Here is a 6,816-nt window from a genome sequence, read left to right on the forward strand (position 1 = left end):
TCTGAGAGCAGCATGATGTGGGGGCCGAGACCCCGAATCCAGTGATGTTACTGGGCTCCTTGCTGTAGTTTTGATAAATCATTGTGACGCGCCCCCTGGGCCATGTTGTGCTGCGTTGCGCATGCGGGGGATACCCGGAGCCGGATCTGACAGGGGTAGTAGTCCTCGTGGCGGTGACCCGGTCCGTGCCCAGGGTGGTCAAACTAAGAGGCAGTGCTCGGCATTAAGATGTTATAGAGTTCGACTACGCCACCCGTTGATTGCAGCTATGAAGCCGCCGCTGCAGGGCAGACCGCTGAGGCCGGTGGTGTGGTTGTGCAGCGTGGATGGTATAACCCCCAACGGGAGAGGTATAGCCTCAGGGCAGCTGGTGAAGCAGGGAATGATGATAGTGGTAGTGGTGTGACAAGGAAGCTCAGAGACGTGCATTGCAGTTTTCACAGCTTTACTCACAGTTGGTATTCAGATCACTTCGGCCAAGAGTGACCACCCGAGCCGTGCTGCGTCCACCAGGTGCGGGACTCGGCCAACTCCCAGGCAGTTCCAGAGCGTGGTCCTGAGCTCCCCTCTCTTCCTTCCTACTGGCCGTCCCCACCAGGGATCCACCTTTGTCCAGCTCCCTCGAGCCTTCTGGTGGTGAAACCTTTCCCGGCTTCCCTGACCCTATACGTGGTATGCCTTCCTGGTGGATATGGCGAGGGGTCGCGCCAAAACTTGTCCACGACCTCCGGTTCCTGGCTGAGGATAATTGGCCTCCACCAGTTTGGGATCCGGTACCCTGTTCTGCCAACCCTTCACCCGTTAACTCGTGGGATCTCAGGGTTCCCTCTTCTCTTGCATCTCTGGGCCTCTCCTGGTGTTTCTGTTCCTCCTTCTTCTCCTTTCTCTCTCTCTCTGCTTCAGGCCTCCTCTCCAGGCCTGGCTCTGGAGCTGGGCCCAGACTGAGCCACAGCTCCCTGTCAGCCCTCTCTGGCTGAGCTCCTCTCTGCACAGAGCAGACCAAAAAGACCTTGTCCTAAGATGGTGCCCACCTTATATACTCCCTCTGACACCTGAGCCCAGGTGACAAGCACCCAATGGGCTCCTACCTATGCCCAGAGTCCCTCCCCTATCTGCTCCTACACCACTAGGATGTTCCTCCCCCCTCCCCACTCCAGCCGGGGACAGAAGCTGTCGTACCTGCACATCTATCTGGTGGGAGTACCGTTGGTCTGTCCCCCGGAAATGGGGTGAGTGTGGTGCATGCAGCTAACTGAGCCCAGTTCCACACTCCATCCTTACCCGGGAGTGGAATACCACACCTCTGGATCGAGGTGCAATACCCCTGTAGCAGCCGAGTCCTCGGGGTGCTACAATTGTGTTATCTGCTGCAGCTCTGCTAGTCCTCTCAATGATCAGCTCCTGCTATGCAGTCCTTAATATTCATGAGCTCAGGCTAACCATGTCCCTCTCCACTGTCAGCGTTGTCTATGCACAGTGTAGACAGAAAGCTGTAAATCAGTGGTGCAGGCAGGGCTGTGGAGTCGGTAAGCCAAACCTCCGACTCCTCAATTTCCATGACACCGACTCCAACTCTGACTCCAACACCCTCATACATGGCTCATGTTTAAGAGATAAATTTACTGTAGCACAGATTCATCTCAGCTAAAAGTCTAGACCCTTAGATCAAGAATAGGACAGACATTTATAGGACATTTCATAACTTTCCCAAATCCTTATGAAATAATATTCTCCACAAACTGCATTGAACTACTACACCCAATTTGTTATATATTTTAGGAGTCGGAGTCGGTCCATTTTATCACGACTCCGACTCCACAGCTCTGGGTGCAGGTGGGGTTAGACTGAGCTCATACAATATGGGAGAAGACAATCAGAGCTCACCAGAAGTAAGAAGTATCTTGGTATATTTATTTGTCTTATTAGTCACACCAAACGAAGCAGCACAATAACAGGAAATGGTCGGCACCTGCATGCACCCACGCTCTCCTGTAACAGGTCAGCTGCTATTTTTTAGCCAACAAAAATACCAAGACCCTTATGGTGAGTGTCATCTTTCTTCTCCCATATTGTATTACTGGGCCATTTACTATTGTCACTGAGCATCATCTATGTAATTACCTGACAGAGGCCATAATGATAATTGATCAGTGTCATATATACTCAAGCCGTTACAGTAGTAGCCTAACCAGTGTCTACACATACTTACATATATATATTGTAAGGCAGTGCTAGTCATCACGCTGGGGGACCCTCGCTTCACCGGGTCAATTAAAGCACACATGCAACGTTTTCCAGTAACATGAAATCCAGCAGTTTATTACACTTCATAACTGCTTATCACACAGTCCATCTCAGTGGCTCACTGGCATGTTTACACACATAACATCCAAGAGCCTTTCAAGTGGCAGACAGGCCCACTTGGCTCCAGTTACAGCCTTCAGCCAAGTAACTATATCAATGTCCATATAACGCACCACTTTTACCTTTTGCCGGGTCTAGCGGTTTCCATCAGATTTGTTCTGCCACAGCTGTGGCTTTACGGCTTCCCAGATGGGGGTCTCCAGCCCTCTTACCTTCCAAGGCTACTGGCATCTCTTTGCACACACAAGGAAACCAGCCTCTGCCTTTCAGGACTCTTGTCTTCCAAGCCTCTTGCCCTCCAAGGCTACTGGCATCTCTTATACACAAGGATCCTGCCTTTGCCTTTCAGGCTTCACCCGGCTTCACTAGGCCTCACACTCTAATGGTGTCCCACACACGGGGAACAGGCCTCATGCCTTTCACACCCTGTTTCAAAAGCACCAAGATTTATATATCCTCCAGTGCACACAGGTCCTGTGCTGATGTCACAATCATGTGATCAGTCCTTCTGTGTGCACAGGACCTGTGATGATGTCACAGTCATGTGATCAGTCACCTGAGGGAGAGGTACATGGTCAGCCAGAACACACCCTGGACCATTACAGTAATGCCGCAAGCCGCTGCATTACATATCCCCCCTCTGTTCAAACTTGTGGGGTTGAACACATAATATACACAATCACATTATAACCCACAGTTCACACAGAGACCAAGTACTTGACAATTGCGCTGCTCAGCCCCTGGAACACTAATCATCAACATTAGCCCATTCCTTAGGGACCTACCTTCTGTCATTGTCACTGCCTTCGTCAAGTCAAATTTCTGGGTCGTAACCTTGTCAGACCTCCCCCGCTCCCAATGGTCAGTCGTAACCTTGTCAGACCTCCCCCCGCTCCCAGCGGTCAGTCGTAACCTTGTCAGACCTTCCCCACTCCCAGCGGTCGGTCGTAACCTTGTCAGACCTCCCCCGCTCCCAGCGGTCAATACAGCAGTGTGACTCACATACCCTGGTATCTAAGGTCCGGTTCGACTCCCTACTGTCCCGTACTCTATTGGGTCGTTTGTATGGGCCACTCAGACCTGAGTTACTGGAAGTCTCACTACCTCTAAACCCACGCCCACTATCCTCAGGACATCTTGGAAAGTCTCTAACTTCTACTGTAGCCGTTCTATTATTTGAAGGGTCCTTTCTCTGTCTGGTCTCACAATTTCTAGACGGCTGCCATCTTCTGCTGCTCAGGCGATTCTGTCTTTCCACTCGCAGTCTAGCGAGATTCAACTGTTCTACCTCTCGCAGGTAGGTCACTCGGTACTCCAACAGTATGCGAATATATAAAAGACTTTCTTCTGTTCCTACAGCGGAGAATGACACCATGCCGTCTTCATCTGGTACCGAGTCCTGTCGATCACGTGGACTGCTTACTTTCATCACACCGGACTTCTTTACCATCATCTGCATGGCTCGGCCATTTCCCACAATGAGCTTTCTTACCAGAGCATGAGGCACCCGGATGACCTCTTCATGCAGACTTTGAGCTTTACTCATAAGCTCCAGTTGTCTAATGGCTTGTTTCGTCTTCAACCGGACAAACCGCTTTGTGCGAATACATCGCCAGTGCATGTTACTTAGGATAGCCACCCTCTTCATTGTGACTTCGGTTGTGGACAGGACCAACAGCTGTTTAGCTTCTGAGGTCGAGTATACCTTACAGGCTCCCATGGCCTTCTTAAACTCTTCATGCACGGACTCACTGGTGCATTCTTCTCTCAAATCCTCGGGTACATCTATGAGGCACTTGTACCGAGACATTTCTGTTTCACCAGTGGTTTTCAGTCGATCAACCGGCTCAGGTTTCAGGGGGAACTGACTTTCAGCTTCTTCACCCTGTATGCTTCCCCTGAGCTGACTCACAGCTACAAATTCAAGAATTTTCGTCTTGACCTCTTCTTCCTCTAGCTCAGCCACTCGCCTCTCTGCAACCAATCTCTGAAGCTCTTCCGGCTTCAACTGCTCCTTTATCAGCAGAATTTTCTCAGAGCTCTCTGTCTCCAATGCGCCCACTCGGCTCTCGACAGCCAGTCTCTCAAGCTTCTCTTGCTTCCAATGGGCTTGTAGCAACTCCTTGAGTTCCTTGATCTTGGCTCTCACATCCACCGAATCACCCAAGCTCGCATTATCTGAAGAGGCATTTGCTTCATACCTCCCTTCTTCGATGGACTCCTCCATCTTTTTCCGCTCAGCTTCCATCTTGCTGATTCTTTCCTTAAGGCACGTCTCTGCCCTCTGGAGATTATCAGAGAACGTCTGCAGCTCCTTCACCTGAGCTACCAGACCTAGGGTCTTTCTGCGGAGATCATCATTTTCATCACGGGTGTCCTGTAGAGTGGTCTCAACCACTTGGCGCATGTGCTCTGCATCAGCCTTATCCTCCTCTAGTTTTTTCTTAACCTTGAGGAGATCCTCATAGTCTCTCTTAATTTGTTGCAGTTCCTTACTGAGTTCACTACACTCCTTCTTGGATTCACACAGCTTCTGGTTGAACTGTTCGCGCAGTCGTTCTAGGTTTTGATCACGTCCAGAAACTTCATCCTGCAGCGCCTCTTTTAGGGCAGACAGCTCCCTATCCTTCTGGTGTAGACCCTAATCCAGCTTTTGCTTCACTTGCCTCAGCTCTAACCATACCAGGGAGAAGCGATCTTTCACCTCTCACAACTCATCTTCACACTCCGCTTTGTCAAGCTCCAATTGAGAAACCTCCTCTTTATTTCTCTGAAACCTTTCTTTCCATTTGTTGATTTCCTCGCGGCTTTCTTCCAGTTCTCGCTGCAAGTTCCTTACAACCTTGTTTATTTTCTGCTGTTCAGACTCCAGGCTCAGCTGGTCTGAGGACACGTTCTCCAGGTTTTCCCTTCGTTGCAGCATGTCACGCTGACACTGCTGCCTGATAGGCTCCAGCTCTTGGTCATGACTGGCCGCCTCCTCTTTCAGGGCTGTCGGATCCTGATCCTTCTGTCTCAGTACTGTATCGGAGGTTGCTACTGGCAACGTCACCTCCTCTTCTTCTAAAAGAGGATCCAAACTCGGAATAAAGGCACACAGCCTTGCATTTTCTTTATTTGCCCTTTCAGCAAAATCTACAGGAGCAACTTTTTTGTGGCCTTTGTGCCATCGACGACGAGAGTGGGACTCTCTCCCCTCATCTAGCCCCTCCTGACTGAACTCTCTTTCTACTTTCATAGTGTCACCGTCAGTTGTGGGGTCTGTGTCACTCCCCATGGAGTTGTGGGCCAACAAGTCACCTCCCACCTTGACGTCAACCCCTTCTACTGAAGCTACCCCGTTATCAATGGTTAAATTGTCATTTTTAGGCGGTACCAACCCACAACCAGTAACAAATTTTAGTTTTCTATACTCCATGCTCTTTTGAAAATCCGCCCCTTTTTGAAACTCCCCCCCTTTTTGGACACCCACACCTGTAGGGGGATTTTTACAAAAAAAATCAGCAATAGTCTTAGGACCCAATTCACAACATCTCTTACCACCTCCCCGGGCACTCTGGGACAATAATGGCGCCCCAGAAGAACTCACATAATGGTCCGTTGTCGCCTTTCTGTAAAGGGCCAACAGCTCCTGCCCTTCCTGCACCATGACCTGCTGTCGTTTCTCAAATGCCTGCGGCTGCGATTTTAACAGGCACTTTAATTGCTCAATAGCTTCAGTCTCATTTGCTGCTCCCTTCACAGCCATCTTTATCTGTTCCTGCATTGCTTCAGGACACTCCATTTCGCTCCAAACCATTTGCAGACGGTCATCTAACCCCTTCTCCATTCCGTCTAGAGGTACTGAACCATTCATGGTCATCACGGTACACTGTTCACACTAGACACTTCACACTGCTCTCCCCGGAAAATTTTCATGGTCCTGCTGAGCCACAGCAAACCAGGTTTGAGTGCGAGGACAATTTTTGTAACCCTGCCGAGTTACAGCCAGATGCTTTAATCTTCGTGACCCCGCCCAGCCACAGCAAACCAGGTTTGAGTGCGAGGACAATTTTTGTAACCCCGCTGAATTACAACAAGATGCTTTAATCTTCGTGACCCAGCCGAGCCACAACAAGATGCTTGTATCCACACTCGTCGTCCTGTGCCGTTACCCCTAGCAACCGGGCTGCAGTTGCCCCTAGCAACCGGGCTGCAGTTGCCGCATTCTCCAACCACATGTAAGGCAGCGCTAGTCATCACGCTGGGGGACACTCGCTTCAGCGGGTCAATTAAAGCACATATGCAACGTTTTCCAGTAACATGAAATCCAGCAGTTTATTACACTTCATAACTGCTTATCACACAGTCCATCTCAGTGGCTCACCGGCATGTTTACACACATAACAACCAAGAGCCTTTCAAGTGGCAGCCAGGTCCACTTGGCTCCAGTTACAGCCTTCAGCAAAGTAA

The sequence above is a fragment of the Phyllobates terribilis genome, unplaced genomic scaffold, assembly GCF_046119375.1.
Source record: "Phyllobates terribilis strain yellow unplaced genomic scaffold, ASM4611937v1 Scaffold_551__1_contigs__length_1112272, whole genome shotgun sequence".
Taxonomy (NCBI): Eukaryota; Metazoa; Chordata; class Amphibia; order Anura; family Dendrobatidae; genus Phyllobates; species Phyllobates terribilis.